Source organism: Phallusia mammillata, chromosome 5 (genome assembly GCF_965637545.1).
Source record: "Phallusia mammillata chromosome 5, kaPhaMamm4.hap1.1, whole genome shotgun sequence".
Taxonomy (NCBI): Eukaryota; Metazoa; Chordata; class Ascidiacea; order Phlebobranchia; family Ascidiidae; genus Phallusia; species Phallusia mammillata.
In genome coordinates this window covers 26,024,198-26,044,924 of record NC_137256.1, presented here as the reverse complement: position 1 = coordinate 26,044,924, position 20,727 = coordinate 26,024,198, and the positions used below count along the sequence as shown (strand labels likewise).

The 20,727-nt window shown below is 36.2% G+C and overlaps 1 long non-coding RNA gene across 2 annotated transcripts; it reads right to left on the bottom strand.

The window, feature by feature from the left end:
- Positions 1 to 4,774: 4,774 nt before the first annotated feature.
- On the bottom strand, positions 4,775 to 6,332 carry LOC145228756 (uncharacterized). Of its 2 annotated transcripts, none has more exons than XR_013860268.1 (3): positions 5,685 to 6,332; positions 5,515 to 5,625; positions 4,775 to 5,451 (listed from the first exon to the last, which is right to left on the bottom strand). It is a non-coding gene; the product is annotated as an uncharacterized LOC145228756 (long non-coding RNA). The 2 variants fall into 2 exon arrangements; XR_013860267.1 differs by having other exon boundaries at positions 5,689 to 6,332.
- Positions 6,333 to 20,727: the final 14,395 nt, after the last annotated feature.

Genomic DNA, 20,727 nt, shown 5'->3' with positions numbered 1-20,727 from the left:
AAGTTTGAAGACTCTGATTGCTTTGACAAAGTGCACAGTTTTGCGGGGTGACGTTTCGCCAAATTGGCTTCAATCAGGTTTGTGTATAACCTGGGTAAATCACCATATGAGCTACACAGACTCAATGGTTTGCCTGCAGAAAGTCATTCATGTCTTTGTTTTTCACACCTGTGATTTGTACAATACTGCATTGCTGGTTGGCATAAATGCTATATGGCTGACCAAAGTAACGAATATATTTGTAGTTGCTGGCTGAAGGTCAAACTGGCGATCCCCTACTATGAAGCTGACATGTGCAGCATACGAGGCAGGCAACGGTGCTTGTGATTCAACTTTCTATTGGCGCGGCTGAGTAGTCGCACAACAACAAATTCAAACCTGCTTTGGCATGCAACTGCACTTGATTCATTCTTTGCTTGGTTGAAAGAACACGTCATGATTGTGACATCACCAGCTTGTGACATCACCAGCTTGTGACTGGTTAAAAGTCTTTTGGTTAATTGTTTTGTTGAAATTGTCAAAATTATTTCACCAGTCATTTTGTTTTATATTTGTTTTTCACATTGCAGACATCGAGTGGCCTGAAGGAGATGCAATTCTGCCAGATGACGCCATAAAATTGATTCAACATTTGCTAATGAAAGATTCCAGCGATCGCGCAGGCTCAAAAGGTATTTTAAATGTTGAACACATAAATTATGTATACAACTTACTTAACCAATATATACAAAAGATTTTAACAAGTGTCTGTCATGCAGTATCTACACATTTGTGTCTGTTACCACTAGATTTCAGCAGAGCAAACCTGCTTCCAGAAATTAACCAAATTTTTAAACGGCTTCTGAATTTGATAAACTGTAGACACTTTGTACATTCAGCAGTTGTGGATTATAATTATTATTTCTTGTTGTGTTTCACCAAATCCCTCACTAGTTACCCCCACTATCCCTTTATAACAGTTAAGGTGCTTAAACATATAGTAGCTGCATAAAGTTGTCTATTACTACCATGTTTACATAAACAAACACCAAGCTACAATGCAAGTGTAAAAAAGTCTTTGGTGGTTTTGATGGGTTTGGTGGCAAAATGCAGATGTGCATGAAAATGCTGAAACCTTGTTTCAATATTATTTGTTTTTTAAATTGCTCCAACCCGTCACACATTTTGCAAAAACCAATAACTATTACGGAAAAATGGTCAATAATATATATATGCAGTATTCAAATGGTGACAAGTCTATTATTTTTTTATAGTCTATTATTGCAATGTTTAGGTTGTGCAGCTACATTGATGCCTTGATAGTTTGCTAGAAGAGTGGAGTGGATAATTAAGAGAATAAAATCAAAGTTACAATAGACATTGACAGATTTAGAAGAAACAAAACATCTATGACCTTTTTTGTTCTGAAGTAGGATTTTCTCATTTTGTGATAGGTGATAAGTCAAGATGTAGGAACAATATGTGCCTTTGTTTTTTTATTTTACTTAATGCCTTTAACCACAAAACTGAACAAATCCCATTCAAATCTCTTTTTTCTTGGCTTGTAAGCAACATAACAATATATATTCTTAAATACTATAAAGAATGCAAGATACAATTTCCATGTATAAGTTTATTTCAATCAGGTGGCTTTGCCTTTTGTAGCAAATAATATTAATGTGGACTTCTACCATTGTCATGCACCCCTGTATTTAGTCACCAGACAATTACTACGTTTACATGTCCGTGAATAGACTAGTACTAAAGTTGGGCCTAGCCTACTTGATGGGCCAAAAAGCCGTTGCGTTTACATGTCATGTGCGCAATGGTGCGTGACCGGATTGGCGAGGTCAAAACAAATGTTTTGATAAAGCGACCCTTAACTTACTTAAAAGTTTATTTTTGTGCCTCAAAGTTGTTTGAGTTTGACGCCCCTGCAGTAGAATTATGACGTGAGCAGCCTATGATTGATGTAATGCTTCTTTGTTCATTTGTTAACTTGTGATAATTATTTCAACAGCCATTTTGTTGTTACAATTTGTTCTTCACGTTGCAGACATCGAGTGGCCTGAGGGAGATGAAAATCTGCCAGACGACGCAGTGAAATGGATTCGGCATTTGCTAACTAAAGATTCCAGCGATCGAGCAGGCCGTAAAGGTATTTTTTGCTTGTTCTATTGAGCCCGCATTTGTGCCTTACCTACAAACAGCTCGTGGCCCACTTTGGCCGCCGTGGGACCCGTTTGAGAACCGCTGCAATAGGGAAACATGAGATGGTTTGTCAATTTCGGTCTTTTTTCTTGACAATATAATTAATTTGTGTGTCAATGCCAATACTGACATTTTAAACAATGTTTTGGTTATTTATATTTTCCAAAGATATCCGAAGCAATCCGATGTTTATGAAGTCAAGCACACCACACGTGTCACATCCGTTGCCATTACGACCCAGTTAGAAATAACGTTTCATACTTTGTTGCTAAGGCAGGAATAAACGGAGTTACCATGGCAACGGTGTGAGAAGCAAATGATGCTTTGCATTTGTTTCCTTGACAAAAAAGTGATAAAGTGGGATTCAACTTTCGTAACCATGGCAACAACGTGACTCAACTTTTCTCCGTTACCAGGGCAACCGATTGAAGGTGACATTTTTTACAATTTTCGAACACTTGGTGGCTTAACTTTGGTTTCCATGGCAATTTCTAACTTTCCCAGAGCTACGTCATTTGTGTGCAGTAAGTTGAAATTTTGAAATAAAGTTCGTTAACTTCTGCTTATTCTGTTCTTGCTATCTAAAATGGAAATCTCCAAACACATTTTAACAAGTGCTGATTAAGCCGTGCATTGTATTTACAAAATCAAGTTAATGTTTTTAACACAAATATTTTTACATGTGCTTTAATTATTAGTAATAATACCACGGTTTATCTGCATATAGTTTTACATTCAAATTAATTCGCAAAAATCAGTTGAATCACATTTTGGAGAAAAAAACTTAGTTACTTTGTTTTTATAATTCCTATTTATTAACGGTTAAAAGATTGAATTGCGCGAATTTTTAATTTAGCAAGATTTAAACAATTCAACAGGGTAATTGTATTTACATAATTTACACTGATACGGTAAATTAATAAAAGTCCATATTTTCATCTTTGGAAGAGAAATGTTGGTTTTATTCGCATTTAAACATCATCGTTGATTCTTTAATCGCTTCATTCCAACCTTTCCAGTGATACCAGATCATGTTGCGGTATCTACCTCGTGATCTTCCCCATTGAGCGTTGAGTTTACATTTGGAACAAATATTATTATACCACCATCCACCTTCACCGCCCCATAGAACTGCACAGTTGCCTTCCCACCTGTGTCACAATGTAATATTCCAATAAAACTTAACCTCGATACAAACTACACAAACACATAGTGGAATATTTAATCGTGTGTTTCAACCAATAGCGCTATTAGTTTATCAGTTGTGACATCACACAAGCTGGTTTATTGATTTTATGACGTCACACACTAACTACTAAATCACTTGATTTTTTGATTTTTTTAATAAACGGTTTTGGACACGACAAATAAAAATACGATTGAATCGCTTTATCTGCTGTTTTTTTTTATTTATTTAAAAAGTTAAAATTTAATTTTGCAATTTTATCATTGTGTTTTTCCTGTAGTTTATATGATTTCTGTGCAATTGATTTTGCACAATTGTTTTTGTCTTGCAATATGATGTCATGAAACAAACTTACAATGAAACAATATAATCTATTCATTTGACAATGCGGAAATATTTTTATACTTATATACACAAATTGTATTTACGGATCATTATCCCGATCTTTGGTGGTGAATTGCTTTCCGTTGTGATCTTTCAAACTGTCACCAGCCGTTCCACTGAAGCCAGAAACATGTAAACGATAATTGTCTGATTCATCGTCGATTGCAAACGAACTGCGAAAACAAAACACATTGTTGGTGTTTTTTTCCATTTATTATGGGTCCCCTTCTCTGAAGGACACACATTTCCTTCAGTTTTTGTTTTTCTGCCTAACGCGGATGTTTTTTCTCCCTTTTGTGAAAAAACGAGGTTTAAACCAGGAAGTCGAACCGGAACTGAATCCGAACCCGCGAACCGGTTCGAGCGGTTAAAATGCAGCCTGTATTACTTTTTGTAATCGCCACCACAAATTTATTGATTTCAAACAATGTACTGAAGAATACGCAAGATAGGAGCTACAGGGCGTTTCAAAAATGACGAATTATGGGTAGAATTAAGTTAATGGAAACGGTTCACAAACCGATCTCGAACTCCAAAAAATCAGTGAACCCGTAGCCTATAACAAGCGGTTCGACTCCCTGGTTTAAACTCATTTAAATTTTCGCACATTATTCATATGTATCTGAAGTTGTGCGTTGTATGTAATGCGCTAAAGTAATTTTTAACAAAGTAGATACGATGCTCATTGTTTACTAGCACATATGTATCTTAAGTTGTGGATTGGAAATTTTGTAATGCGCTGGATATTTTTAACAAAGTAGATGTGATGCTCATTGTTTGTTTAAAAATTTCAGGCAGGTCACTGGAGAGCAATAATATGTCCTGGTACAACACATTTTATGGGCCCCACTCGCACACTAGTCAGATCTAGATTGGCCCGTATTTTTAATAAAAGAGAGAATCAAAATGCTATACTGGGGAACTACACCATTACTTTGCTGCGTCGTCATAGAAACAGTAAAAATATACACGTAACTGTTCGTTATGGTATTTCCATTTATGACCCCATTAAGGGCTCTGCACACCAGACGCGGTTGACGGTGGCGGCTAGCGCTGTCAGCGCCGGCGGTTGTTGGCGGATTTTGCGCGTAACGTTTGACGCGACGTTGACCCTTCACACCGGCAGTGCGGTTGCCGTCGCCGATTTTGTTGCAAAGAAAACTAGGCCAATGTGCTCGACATATTTAGTGTTTCTGCGTCTTAAGAAAGTTGCTACAAATTCATTTTGTGACAAAATATAACATTGATCACCATTCCACGGTAAAATGTTTCCAAAAACAATTGCAACAGCACCATTGGTTTCAGTTTACTTCTGTCATTGCTGTTGAAACACACTTCCCTGTTTTACAGACAGTTTATGTTTCAAAGTTGGTAATATAATAGCAATAACATAAAGAACACATTTTAGAAAACACAAGATTGCAGAAACGCAAAGAAAACAATCATAAAACAACATACAAAAAAGCTTCTGTGTAAAAAGATACATGTACATAAACTTGTACATTGGTGCACAGTCACAATGATGCTAGATGTTGTCAAATGCAAGAAGAAAACTTTTATTCTTTGGCTTGTGACATACTTTTCTGAAGTTTGCAGCTTCATCGATTTGCTCAGTGGTGTTGAATGAGGTTTTTATTGGGAAATTGCTTTCTGTAGTCTGACAAACATGTCACAAATTCATATCTGGAACTCTATGGAAATATATATGCAACAGTTGATCAGTAGAAACTACATTTTTATTCAAGTATACCAACCTGGAAATCCACATACAACATTTTTTTTCTTGCCATGAAGTTTATTGAACATGTGCACTGGAGTTGCTGAATCGGTCATTGACATGTAGATAAGGAAAAGTTCCTACAGTTCTGCAACAAATCAAAGTTGTTAAAGAAGCAATACATTTGGAACTTATACCAAAATTCACCTACACATAGGCTCATATGAATAGTGTTTCCATCCTGCTAAGATTTCAACAGCAGTAGCTCTCTTGTACTTTTCTTTTTGCAAAGTCGTGGTTTCATAATTACAAAATCATTTCATTAAAAATGACCAGTTAAATTAAAAATGACCAGCCCAAGACTCAACAAAAAGCTGTAAATAAAAGTTCTTTAAACCACTGGTAAGAAAATTTTAGTATGTTTTTGTTCAGTATTTAATTTTAAACTGTTTACAAAAATATTAAACAACCATTTCAAACTAATTTGCTAAAAACAGCCAAAAAACAATGAAAACAAGACAATTTGTACCAATACTATCAGTACTTCATTGACTCTATTCTTATTTTTCTGGTAAATAACAATAAAACAACCCACCTACAAACAAAAAGACCTAAATCAGGCAGAAATGTATCATAAACAAGTCGAGCACCCGCCGAATATCAAGTTTTTCATCCAGCAGTCTAGCGCGGTTGACGGAAAAGTTAAATCCGATTTAACTTTGCCGTCAGCCGTTTCAACCGAGAAAATCACGCCGTTACGGCAAGTCGCTGTCTGGTGTGAATACCCCGTCGCTTGCCGTCGAACGCAAAAACGCGTCGCTATCCGCCAACCGCGTCTGGTGTGAATCTTGCTTTAGGCTGTTATGTGTCCTGGCGCAGAGCATCCGCATTTTGTGGGGTCCGGTTTTAGGCCAGTCGGTTCAGTGATGACTTTTACAAAGCCTCATTGATTTTTTGCTTGCGAAATAGAAAACGATTTCAAGTTGTGAAAACAAAAGAATAGTTGAAAATTGTTTGTTCGAAATGCGCCATGTCTTTACCGTTTCGCAGTTGCTCCTGGATGTGGAAAAACTCACATGTAATTTTTCTTCCAAATTGTAAAATGCAGCATGTCTTAGCCAATTTTGGTTTTAACTAATCGCGGTCCAACATAAACACATTTGTTCAAACCGATTGTATGTCAGCTTTTATCAGACACTAAACGTTAATTTACTCTTTGCGAAAGTATATGGGCACAACTACATACAAACACATTTTATCTAGTTTTGTAAGATTACTTTGGCAATGATTTAAAATTGAGTTTATTATGTCACAAAGGAAATTATGCGCAAACAATGGCCGTTTGTTAGTTTTTCCGCGGTCCGCCATTTGAGTAGCCCTGTTCTAAACCAACCTATGACCCTAAGTTGGGTCGACTGAAAATTCTGTTGGGTCGCCTTTTTTGTGGCAATAAAAGGATCTACTCTTTGACTTCGTTTCGTAGCGTTTTTTTCCCCGGTTTTAAATCAGGGTTCTTCAGCGGGGCCGATTTCAAATTTTCCACATTACTGATTGTATGAATATATAAGCTTACAAGAACTGTGAAACTCAGCTAACTTTATCTTAAAAGCAGATAAAGTATATATTTGAATACATTGTGTTTACTGGCGATTGTTTGTGCTTCTCGAGGGCAAGGTTACGCATTTAATTTGCCACAGGGGACACTTTATTGAGGCTATGCATGGTGACAGGTTATACTTTTTAAATACAACGGTAACGAGCTTTCCCTTGAACTTGTATCGCTTTCACACTTCCTATAGGCCAAATAGCGCTTCCCAAACTGCGAAGTATTTGTATCATTTAATTTGGTAAATGTAGTGTAATTTGATGTTTAATGCATAGAATTCTTCTCTACCGAGTAATGCCCTATTGTTCAACAAAAGAAGGCGATTGTTTGCACATAATCGTAATATTATTTTGTTTATGATCTAACAAACTGCTTTGAATTGCTGTCCCAAAATAATTTCAAGACAACTTGGCGCAATAATGGTAAATTTCGGTTTGTGACGTCATATTGGCTGATAATGCTTTGAGCCAGCTCTAAATTTCGGGTTAAATAGAAATGTTTTGTCGAAAAAACGAACAGTGTTTGTTTGATTTTGAATTTTTCAAAACTGGCGCAGTAATTTTCGAAAAGCTTTCCTGATTTAGAGACAAAAATACAACCAAATTAGTAAAAAAACATGCCCATGGGTCGCGAGAAACCACAAAATAAAATTATGGGAAGTACTAGGGTCGCATCATAAAAAGGTTGGGAACCACTGTTTTTAACCAATGTGTATTTTTTGATAAGGCAAGATTCTCTTTTTCACCAAGTGGAGGTGTGGCACTTTTAGACGATTAGGAGGAGCAGCGTTTTCCCACTCTCAGGAGAAGCGGCGAAACTGGATAATTTAGCACAGATATTTTCACTGACACTCGGCATTAAATGTAGTTTGATGAGATATTTTTCAACATAACATTATTTCTTCAATACAGATAAATTACACGTTAGTTTTTTTCACGGGGTTCGAACCCGCGCCACCATAATGGCATAATATTTTATTAATAGAAATCATACCTGTACTGTGCATCAGCCGTTGTTGCATCAAAACCTGTCATCCTTATTTTCAGTTTGCAGTTCTGTCCTCTCGTCATCCTGTTTATTTTGTCCAAACCTGGGTTGTTTAAAGTTTTGGTCAAATTCAGTTTACGCGTTTAAACAAAATTATTTGTTCACCGAGCCAGAATTCTCCTTCCATGTTTCCGAATCCATCTTTATATTCCTGCCAGTTTCGGTTAAAATTCACACTTCCGTTAAATCGTCGTTGAAAAACCTGTCATGCAGGAAATATACGAGTGTTGTAATTCCACGTTGCTATTCTACATATTGTTCGACTTACCGTCCAACCGTGGTCACAGACCGCTTCCTTGTTGTTACTGAACCTGCGGTAACCATAGACTGATGACTTTAAGCAGCTAGTTGCCAGTCGGTTGTCCATCTCTGAAATGTACAATTGCACATTAAAACAAAGAAAAATATTTGCAAAAAGATTTTTCTGTCGCTAAATTGCAAAATGCAGAACCTTCTGCATAGAAAGGAAAAGATAAAATAGTTTAGTTTCGAGTCTAATTAATTTACTTTCACGATTAAATGAAATTAGTGTGACTATAAGGAGTTTTAAATAAAAAATGAATGCTACATAGGTATAGGTATAAAGTTATTTTCGAGTCCCGGAAAGACTTCTGTCGTGGGTTCGAATCTCACCGCAGGCTACATTTTTCTACCCTGTGCCTTATGGGAATGCTTGGAAGACCGGCTGATTCGTTATAACGCTTTTAATATGCCTGGTGTGCTATGGTTTATCGATAAGTATTCTGCGTTCGCTGGTTTGCATAGATTTAGTCTACACAGGGACAAGTCCGGGAAACTCCGTGCGTCTAAATGTTGATTTTTGACAGCACATTTATGGAGCAATTGAAGCAAACATTAAAGCGACTTTGTTGGTAAAGGGTTTTAAAAGATGTGACATACTAAATAAAATGATCTCACCATATAACCGAATTTTTAGCAAAAAATTAATATAGAAGCCAAAAACTTGAAAAATGAATACAAGGGTAATTTTACGACTAGTAACTGCTTAAAAAGACAATGGGTGTGCTGATTGAAACTCTGTTGTTGGATTCTATGGTTGACAAACCCTTGATGCGCCAAATGGTTTATTAATTCTCATTCCAACATAATTTCGGCCCAGAAAGTTGCAGACCGGTTTAAAACTTTAATTTTTGTCACGGAACCAGCCTTTAAAAACCACAAATGTTTAACCGAAAAACTAATTACAGTTATTACAACTTTTGTTCAATGTGAACCATGAGGAAGTTTTATGCGGCCCAGTGGTTGCCGACCGCTGGTTTTTTTGCAACTGCAACAGTTTTTTATACTGTATGGTACGTTTTGGTGGAAAGGTTTTCTGTTGTACTTCGTGCACCGCAACCCCCTTTTGAAAGTTTGCTGTGTGTAGAACTGCAAGTTTTGTTCACAAGCTTTTAATAAAAACATGTTAAAGTTATTTAAACATGTTAAAGTTACGCCTTTAGGACCCACCGGACCTTGTCCGCCTGCCTCTCCCCTTCGGCACACACCAGGCATTCCAGGGTCTCCTTTGGGACCTATTGGTCCGATAGCCCCGTTGTTTCCGGTAAATCCCTTGGGACCCATCTTGCCTGGTAACCCAGTGTCCCCCTTTCCTCCCCTCCCACTAATCAGGTTTCCAGGTGTGACAGTGACGTTATCACCGCATGTTGCAACGGTGACGTAACTGCATTGCTGCTGTCCGCTGACCAGTGATGTATAACACAGCAAAATTGCTGTCAGTTTTAACAACATGTTTTAAAAATTATATTATCTTCTGCCAAGAAATAACATATACAAGTTTAGAAGGTGTTTGTTTGTGTTAAACATTCAAAATAACTGAATATGTCACTCTGTGGCTCCGAAAAAATGTTTTACCAAGCAAAGTTTGCAACTGGGCACGTTGGACTACAAGTTTTGACATAATGTTTCAAAATTATTGTGATAAAACTTTGGCATTGGCGTGAACAGTAATAAGGTTTATAAAGTAACATGACGCCATTTATGGTTGAACCCGATTTGTAACTTCAAAACGTCGATTTGTTTCTTAAAGTTTAGTATCAGACTTGGCACGAATTAATGGAATTCCTTGAACTTTAGTGTTAATACCCTCTTGGGCTAATGCTACAAGTAATTTATAAACCTGTACTACAACTTAAACAAACTTCAAACCAATGAGGCGATAAAGCAAAAGTTTCTCAAATTACTCAACAACAGTTATTAAATGGTTTTACCTTAGAAGCTAAGCGTTAAAAAGTTTTGCAACAGAAGCTTTTTCCAGACCCTTTTACACCTGTGGTCAAAATCACCCCACTTTCAACGATGCCACCATAGTAGAGAAATAATGTATGCCACAAATAAAACTAGAAGAGTGGCTTTCTGATATACTTCCATTTTATATATTCTATACGATATTTAACAATTTACTATACACATCATTTGATCTACACATATGATTGTTTTTGTAAACAAAAACTAATGGGTCCCCACACACGCGTTTGTGCGGATTTACAGTAAACAAATGTTGCGGTGATTTTTACATTCTTAGGGACAAATTTTTAGAAAGCATTAACCCAACAATAAAAAAATTATCTCCAAGGTCGGGTTTTGAACACAATTTTTTTTAGAAAGCTGTAACAGGTGTGTTACAGACACTTTAAATTAAAAAGCAATTTGCTACAAGTGTATACATAACAAATTGTCTTTCATTTAACTTTGTTTCGCAAAACGAGTACCACTGACCTGTAGTAACCTCTTAGGGTGCACATGCCAAACGACTGTTTGACCTTTTGACACCGTTTTCACTAGCACGCCTTGAGTATTGACTCCTAAATTGATTGTCAAAACAACGCTACGTTATGAAGAAAGTTCTGAGCTGTGTTTGTAATACCGACTAGTTGACCTTAAGTAACCCGTGATCATGCGGCGGCCAACCTGACAGCGAGCATTTAAAAAACACTTATTTGGCAAATAAGTCAAGTTAATTTTTTCATCTTAACTTTTATTAACAAAGTTTTTCTTGACATATACAAAACCGAAGCACGGTTATTAGGTTTAAATCACGTCATAGGTGTAAAACCTTCGCCAAAACTAAAAATGTGAGTGATAACTTAATAAAACGACATAGCATTGCTCTGCAAAACAGCTGATTTCTAATCACTGAAACGACGTCTCGTAAAACGTCTGTCCGACGTCAAGCTGAGCCCTCCCGCTATCGTAACCAGTGAGTTACTCTCTTGGTACTTCTGCCTACAGTGACCAATATCTGTAATGTGTGTAAATTTGAAAAAGTTTGAACCATTCTTTCTTGACCAAAACGTGGGAACAATAGCCGCGCTAAAAATTTCATGTTTTGGGGTGCTGTGGGTGAACCGAGGGATCAAACGGGGTCAAAATTCACATGGACCATCTTTAGACCAATACCTATAATGTGTGTAAATTTGAAAAAGTTTGAACCATTTTTTCTTGACCAAAACGTGGGAACAAATCCGCGTTAGAAAGAAAAAAAGAAAAAAAAATATAGACAAAAACAATATGTGTCCCCTTCAGGGAAGGGGACCCATAATAAGAACCATAAAATAGAAGGTGAACGCCAAAATTGGAAATACAAAGGCAGCGTTTGTTGCATCACTAATAATTTTCGCTATTTTGTGGAAACAAACCAAATCAAAAAATGAGAAAGTAAGAACGTGGTAAACAAAAAACTGCTCTATTGAGTTAATTATCTTAAGATATCGCGTAACAAGATTAGGAGTTCATTAAAAATGAAATGGCGCCCGCTAAGGTCTTGTCATAAAAATTTTAGGCGACCCATCAATAAGTTTTTAAATTAATATCTGTGCTATTTGCTAAACTTGTTTGGTTTTTAATAACAGTGGCTCATTGTGACTAAATCCAATGGTGAAGGTGATTTTAAACAACAAACCGTCAGACGAAGTTGTGCATCAATTCTCTTGAGATATCGCTTAACAACATTTGTCCTGATTCCCAAGGCGAGTTTTAATAACTGATGATGATGTTATTTGTTGCTGAACAAACGTCTTCAGTACGAAGTGTTGTAACGAATATTGCATTGAACTCGTCTCAAACTTTGGTTCAAGTTGTATTGTTCGGTAGAAGGCGGATTAATTTTGGGTACATTGGTTTAAGCCACAAACAACTCCATTGCAGTTATATTAGGATCTTGATACATCTCAACGTTGTTATGCGTATTGTAGGAAATGTAATCAATCCATTAAACTCCTACACATTTTTTCCAAAAAAAGGAAACGAAAAATCAAATATAACTTCAAAATTTACTTTACCACACGAAGCAACTCGAAATGTAAGTTGAAAAATTCGACCGTTTCAATACTATTGTTTCGCTATTGTTTTTCTTTCATTTAAGCGAAATAAACTCAATTCAAACTATACGATTGACGTAATCAAACAGTCTATACGTTAAGATTTTCGATTGCGAAAACATTGCGACGTTTCAAAGCAACAAAACCCAAAAATAATGCAAGGATTGGCAAATTATTAATTCCGTAATCCGGGTAAAACGCTTTTAAAGCCTTGCGATTTTATCCATTAAAACGTATTAAATTGTGACCATGCTATGCATGAACTAGAATTCTTGCCAACAGGAAACTTAATAAAACAACATCAACTCGAATCAACAACGGACGACTCTACAATAATTTGAACAATGTTGAAACAACAAAATAATTACAGTCCTGCATTGTCCATGTAAAATTTGTTAAACAGTTTAAAAAAATTGATGACATGTCAGATTACTATATATATTATGTGATTGACTTAAAACCTTTTATTATCAAGCTACCGTTGATTAGCTTTAAGGCTGGGGTGCACAACCCTTCAGTTAGAGGGCTACATTACAGGCTTCAGTTTCAACGACGGCCACTAATGTGCGCATGATATATGTTCATAAATTACAACTGATAATTAAAATGAGGTTTGTTACATAACAACGTCTCTTTCTGCATAAAATTCTGAATTGATTTTTAAATTAATCCATAAATTAACTTTATCTATAAATTATACTGAAATATTTGCTCTGATTACACTTAATTATAAGCAGGATTGCCATCGACTTGAAACCATAAATAAGGACAACCAAAAAATTAAATCTTTATGCGAAACGAAACAAATGTTTTTGAACAAATCTTTGCATTTCTACGAGCAATGACATCATTATACCAATATTTTGGCCAGAAACAATCTGTTACAGCAACTCGTTGTGCGTAATAAAATACTTCGTGCATCTTACGACAAGTCAGGTCAGGTCTAGGTTTACTTTTACTCGTAGCAGGGATCTGACTATACTTTTGTTGAAAATAAGACAAAATAAGGACTACAGTTAAAAATAAGGATGGTATGCAGGTTGTACACCTATGCTTCAAATTATTATAATAAACTGATCAAGTTAAAAATGTGGCAAATCTGTGCAACGACAGTTTGTTGCCGTTATTAACTTATTATTTTTACGAGATATCACCTTTGTTGGCTGGACTTGATACCAGGTTAAGGCGAACATTAGGACCCACACAGCGCGATAAACCATTTACTTAAACTTTTCTAAACTACCAAGAGCACAATATAATGCTGCATAAACTTAACTTAGACAAAATAACCGAACCCGGATGGTGTTACAGATTAAACAAGATAAAACTGGCCTATACGCACACTTTTATCTGCAACACTACAGCATAACCCATGGTTCTGTAACACCACTTATATCAACAAACTTAACTTGGTTACTTTACAGTCCAGGGGTTACCAACCTATGCCCGCCACATTTAAACTTGTCAGTTTTAATTTTCAAATAAGTCATGAACACAGTTTTACCCTTTATAGATTTTTAAACATGTTTATGCTTATGTTTTGTACTAATAACCCTTATATGTTACTTGATAATATTACGGTAGTCTTCGACTTTATAAAAGTTAGTGGTCCCTACATGCTTCTTATAAAGATTTTTCTCACGATTTGCGAGGTCATCAACTTTACTCCATTCAACCCTCAGGTATAAAATCAAACGCACAAAACGCTACTTCGTCGATGACGTCAACTCGCTACGCATTCTGACAGACCTTGTGAACTTAATAGCAACCAACATAACTGTATATTCCCAACAGGGCAACAAGGAGACGTTGAACGCGCGTTTAATACATGAATCATGACATTTAAGAGCAATAGAGCAGAGGTGTCAAACTCGTGGGGTTCGAGGGCTACATTGCAGTTTGCAAATTATGCCGAGGGCTGCATGTGATTTTTATTCAAGTTTTATACACTTAAACAACCTTTTTGCTACGACGACCGCATTGCAGATCCTTATTTCACCAACAACCGCCAATTCCCTGCTGGTTTTTGTTTAAAAATTACAGATGTAAAGAAATAGGTTTATATCACATATAAACCATCTATTGACGCCCCAAAAGCCCAGATTATTTTCAAACTTGATGCGCAGATTAAGCTGCACAGTGTGAAGATCAGTTTTAACTGTTTATTACGTCATAGGCTATATCAGGGCTGGGGAACCTGCGACAAAAGGCCACCTGCGGCCTTTTAGGGCACAAAGTGCGGCCTTCGATGTCAAAATACATTTTAGGATGTTGATATTACAGACTACACCAGGCGCTGAAAAGTAGACAGAAACTTATTTTTGGATCTTTATTCCACATTATACTATTTGATTAGTTCAAGGGCACCGGGTTTTAAATTAGAGCCAAACGGTCCCATAGTGGTTTACATGGCGATTTTCGTAGTACTGCCAAGAGCCCAAGATTGTACAATCTTACTTGTGTTGCGAAAGAACAATTGTTTGCGCATAATCGAATGTATTAAACGTGTCTGTGATGTCACAAGGTGTTCTTAGATCATTGATATTTGCAAACAAGCGAGTTTCTAGGTTAAAAAATCCTGAATATTGTTGTTAAGATTGGAATGTAGTAAGGAATTGTATTTAGCTTGGACCGTAGGTGCTACAACTCTACAAGGGATTTGCAAACGACCATTCTGTACGTCACAAAGTTTGAACACCACTATCCTTGGCCTGGGAAATAGTCCATGCGGCCTAAACGAATATTGATAAACCGTTTGGTGGCCTTTATAAACAAAAAGGTTCCCCACCCCTGGTTCATATTGTGACGCTTTTGGTACCTGTTTTTTGCATTGTTTGCACAAAATAGGCCTACAAAAAGTCTGGCGCATATGGCTACTAGGCTATAGTAATACTCCTTTCAGTAATACAAAATCTGTTTAGAGCAGTTTGAAAGTCAAAATTTTAGCCAAAGGAATTTTAATTACAACACGGCCGCCAGTACATTATTTTAACAAACATATGTTTACGGCCGCACAAACTCGTTTCTGTGGCCGTACGATTTGAGGAATGCTTAAATTACTATCGTTTCTATTTATAACATATGAATTTTTATATATAAATTAAATTTCTGTATGTGTGTTTAAATAATAGCTTTCACTTTGAAAAGTAAGAAAAATTTGTTATAATTCGATAAAAATCTGACAAAATACTTCCATTGTTGTCGAGTGTTTGACACCCCTGCAATAGAGTATATTCTCTTTAACGTCGGTAAACATAGTAACAAATATATAGAGGTAAAAGGGTAAAAAAGTGAACTGAATAAAAATTAAAAATTCAGTCAAATATTGCGCATGAAACCAATCAACAAAGTATATACTCCTCAGTCTTGTATTTTGGAAATTATTGTCATTTAAAAATATTTAGTAAATTTAGAAACGTTTAAATTTAAAAAACATTTTAAATTTTCCAATTTATTGAAAATCCTGCGTGTTTATCCTTTTAAACGTATAAAAATTGTGGCCATTTTCTTAAAACGACCCCAGGGATATATATCGCCTTTATTGCATTTTAAGTCGCAAGGCAGAAATAAACTTTTGACATCTATGACCAGCCAAATAGTTTTTGTATATTGTACGCCTTGCTGGAAAGAAGTTTTAAATCTACTGCAACAAATCGTCAGACGAAGTTATGTATCAATTCTCTTGAGATATTGCTTAACAACATCTGTCCTGAGTCCCAAGGCGAGTTTTAATAACTGATGATGACGTCATTTATTGCTTAACAAATGTCTTCAGTACGAAGTGTTGCAACGAATAATGCATTGAACTCGTCTGAAACTTTGGTTTGAGTCGGATTGTTCGGTGAAAAGGCCGATTAATTTTGGGTACATTGGTTTAAGCTACCAACACAGGGGTGTCCAAACTGCGGCCGCGAGTCAAATGCGGCCCTGGTGGCATTTTATGTGGGGGGAGTGCCATGTGCATACTAGTCGCCTTTACTTAAAAGGCCCATTTAAAAATGAGAAAAAAATGTTGGGCCTTATTGCCACCAATGGCCGACAAACAAAACCGTAAAATAATTATTTTAAAGTCATTCTTTTTTCCAGCTAAAATAATGTCCCAATTAAAGTAAAACGACCTCTTTACTGATATATCTTAAAAAGTTTTCATTACGACAACGAAACCTTTCAATGTTTGTAACCAAATTTATTTTAAATTATAAAAAGTCGTCAACAAACACTTATAAATTTGGTTTTTATCATAGTAACTATTACACATAACTTGTAGGTTCAAAACTTTGTAAATCATTCTAAGTACTTATATCTTTTGAAATTGAAACAAAACGGAACATTTTTCCTTGTATATCAAAAAATAAAAGCGGTGAGCCTTATTACCTTCCAGGCCTATATATCTTTAAGGCAGGGGTGTCAAACTCACGGTCCGAGGGCCGCATGCGGTAACGAAGCCCTCTAATGCGGCCCACGCACACTTAACAACAATTGTAGTATTTTCTCAGATATTTATCTAATTAAAATATTTTTTTATACTTTTTAAAGTCAAAGCAATTATTTAACCAGAGACATACAAAAAAATAATTTATAGATGAAAATTCATATGTTATGAATAAAAACGATACAAATTTAACCGTTCCTCGAAGCGTTAAGTTTCAGTCAACTTGTAGCCGTACGGCCGTGAACATGTTTATTAAAATATATGTACTGGCGACAGTAATGTAATTAAACCACCTTCGCCAAAAATTTTGATTTTCAAACTGCTCTAACATTTGTGTTACAGAAAAGAGAATTACCAACCTACTATAGTAGCCATATGCGACATACATTTTGTGCGCATATTGTGCACAAACAACGCGAAAAACAGGTACCAAAAGCGTCCAATATAGATTATGATGTCATAAACAGTTAAGACTGATCTTCACACTGTACAGCTCAATCTGTACATCAAGTTGGAAAATAATCTGGGCTTTTGGGGCGTCAATAGATGGTTTATATGTGATATAAACCTATTTCTTTACATCTGTAATTTGAAAACAAAAACCAGCAGGGAATTGACGGTTGTTGGTGAAATAAGGATCTGCAAAAGTGTATAAAAACTTGAATAAAAATCACATGCGGCCTAGGCATCATTTTCAATCTGCAATGTAGCCCCTGAACCCCACGAGTTTTACACCCTTAATTGTTTTAAGGTGCCTGATAATTAAGTTTGACGTATGGCTGCTTGACTTATAAACTACATTCGGCCTAGACCTCACCAAAATTCTTCTCATATCAGTTTTTGAAGCCAAATATTTAGCAAAAAGAATTTTAACAAACGCCGCCCATACACTTTTATTCATATATTTACGACCAAATAAATCTGTCTCTTCACGGTTGCAGGTTGTACACTTCTGCTTCAAATTATCAGATAACAAACTGATAAAGTTAAAAATGTGATATTATTACAGATTTTACAAGATAAACTGGCCTATACGCACACTTTTATCTGCAACACTACATAACCCATGGTTCTGTAACACCACGTACTTACATATCAACAAACTTAACCTGGTATCTTTACAGTCCAGTGGTTACTAACCTATGTCGCAACACATACTTGTCATCTTTAAATAATTTATGAACACAGCTTTTTACGTATATCCTATGTACATTTTTCGACATGTTTTGAACTGGTAGGTGCCGAGCAATTCGATCATTTGCACTGTAGGCCTACATTAGCCTTCGAACTACTCCTGCATAACAAAATCGGGTTTACTTAAATATACTATTAAAATTATAGCCAAAAAAATAAGCTAAATACAAAACCGTTACATATTAGCAGGTTTGGTGCACAATCTAGCCTGCAAGCCATTAACGCCTCCGCAATTTAATCATTTGTACAGTGCATATGCCCATTAGCCTATACTCTAGCAAAACGAAATCAGGTTTACATTAATATAACTATGATATTTAAACATACTTTTGAAATTATAGCCAAAAACAAAACCGTTACATTAGCTAGCTTTAGTGCACAATCTAGCCTGCAAGCCAACGCAACTATAGTTTCTCCAATCAGCAAATCACGAGACAGATAGGTTCTTTGCATGCGTTCCAAATCGTTAGACGAAGTTGTGCATCAATTCTCTTGAGATATTGCCCAACAACATCTGTCCTGATTCCCAAGGCAAGTTTTGAAATTGATGAAATTATTTATAGACGCAGTTTTTACGCCTTAATTTTGGACATTTTGTTCCAGGTGTCTGGTAACCCTTACCTAAAAGTTTCGCAAACCCGGTTGACCCACGACAGACTCCTATGTTTACATACAATTAAATATTGGAAGTTGAGAGGTGTTGGTTGATCACATCAAGGTTTATAGAAAGGCCTGAAAACATACAAACACATAATTGAATGCTTTTTAAGTTTTTAATTGCATCATTACATTATGTTAGGGTTACCAGACGTCCGAAATTTCCCTGGACATGTTTGAAATTCGGGTTTAAATCTGTGTCCAGAAATAATTTTAAATTACACTCCCAATGGAATCCAGTGTCTATAGTAGCCGATTAAAGTTCTCAAAGTGGCCGAAATTGCCTTGCTGAGGTGATTCAAGCAATTGGACAAATGCCTATTTACTATAATATTCAAAACGGACTGCTTGGATTTCCCTTATTTCATCGAAGAAGGATGTTTAAGGCAGTGTACGTTTGCTTATGTCTGTGCGGTTTTTGATCCACGGTTCAATGAAATCCAATATGGCGCCAGTTTAGTTTCGAGAAAGGTATTTATTGAAATTGTCCGCAATATGGACAACTATGGAAACTATATATTACGTACTACTTTTTCAATTTATTATTAGTTTTGTATTTCTGTTAACTTGTATCATAGATACATACAGTACGTAGTATCTATGGTATTAGAGTTCTTCTCATTTTATTGTCTTTCTTTGTTTTCCCCAAACTGGATTCTTTAAAAATATTTTAACCACCTATAATTAAGGAAAACAGAAAGGCTATACCCTAAGAAAAGATGCATTTAAAGTTCAGGTTTTAGATATCAGTTTAAATCGGGTTTGAAAGTCGTAAAAAGAAACCAAACAAAATTAGGTACGCAAGATACGGACTTAACTAGTAGCTTCACTAAAAAACCAATTGCCAGCGAAACAAATCTTTCTGTCAAGGACCGCCCTTGCAACAACCTTCGCTGCAGTGTTGTTTACAGGCTTACGTGTTCATGTGGGTCCTCCTATATTGGTGACACACAACGAAAAGTGGGTCCTCCTATATTGGTGACACACAACGAAATTTAGTCACACGAATAAACGAGCATCCAACCAACGAAAACACGGAAGTGTGCAGGCATCTTCAAACTAACCCCATGCACAGGGTCAACCGATCCTGAAATATTGGACACGACATCGGATCGGATTCGCTTATTAATTTTAGAATCACTTAACATACACCGGGACTGAACGCAGACACAAGGTCTATACCCCTGCGGCTTTTTAACACCTAATTATCACTGTTTTTAGCGCTATCTCCTCGTTTGTCTGCAACCTTTTATCGGTGTGACGTAATTGACCTTTTCTCGTTGAGTGCGAACAAAATTAGTTTGAAGCAGATATATTTTCAGCCAAAAATCGCCTTGCATATCTGTTTTTATCTCATTTAATGTTTTGCTTCATTTTATGTGGTTAATCTTTTCAGACGTATTCTTGGCACTTTTGCGTCGTTATTCCTAAAGCAAAAACGATAAGCAGTTCGCCAATGCCCGCTGGACGGTCGTCTGGGGACGATGTCTAGTTGAGGCGACGGCTTTGCGTTTGGCGCGCAAGAGCGCGCGCCTACGCAATTGCGACATCTCGCCGTCGCTGACTTAGCACTTGATGCCACGTCGATACATGTCTCGTTTCCATTCATTTTCTGATGAATAAAAACGTTTTATGTACGACCAATTGCAGTAGGTTCCGAAAAATCACAAATGTTACAAAGACATTTACCAAAACGGTCCGTAATTTTGCTCATGCAAATATGGTAACTCTATGCAGTGCAATAAAACCCTACAGCACAATAAGACAATACCATGGACGTTTATGTAATGAGGGATTCGCAGTGGCAAAAATAAATTAATAAAATTGTTGCAAAGAGAAAATATATTTTTAGGCATGAAAACATAAAAATGGCATAAAATAATTACAAAGCAACAAAAATAGATTAAGTTACTGTGCAACTAATATACAAATATATGTGATATATGTATATGTAATATACTGTGCACAAATAAA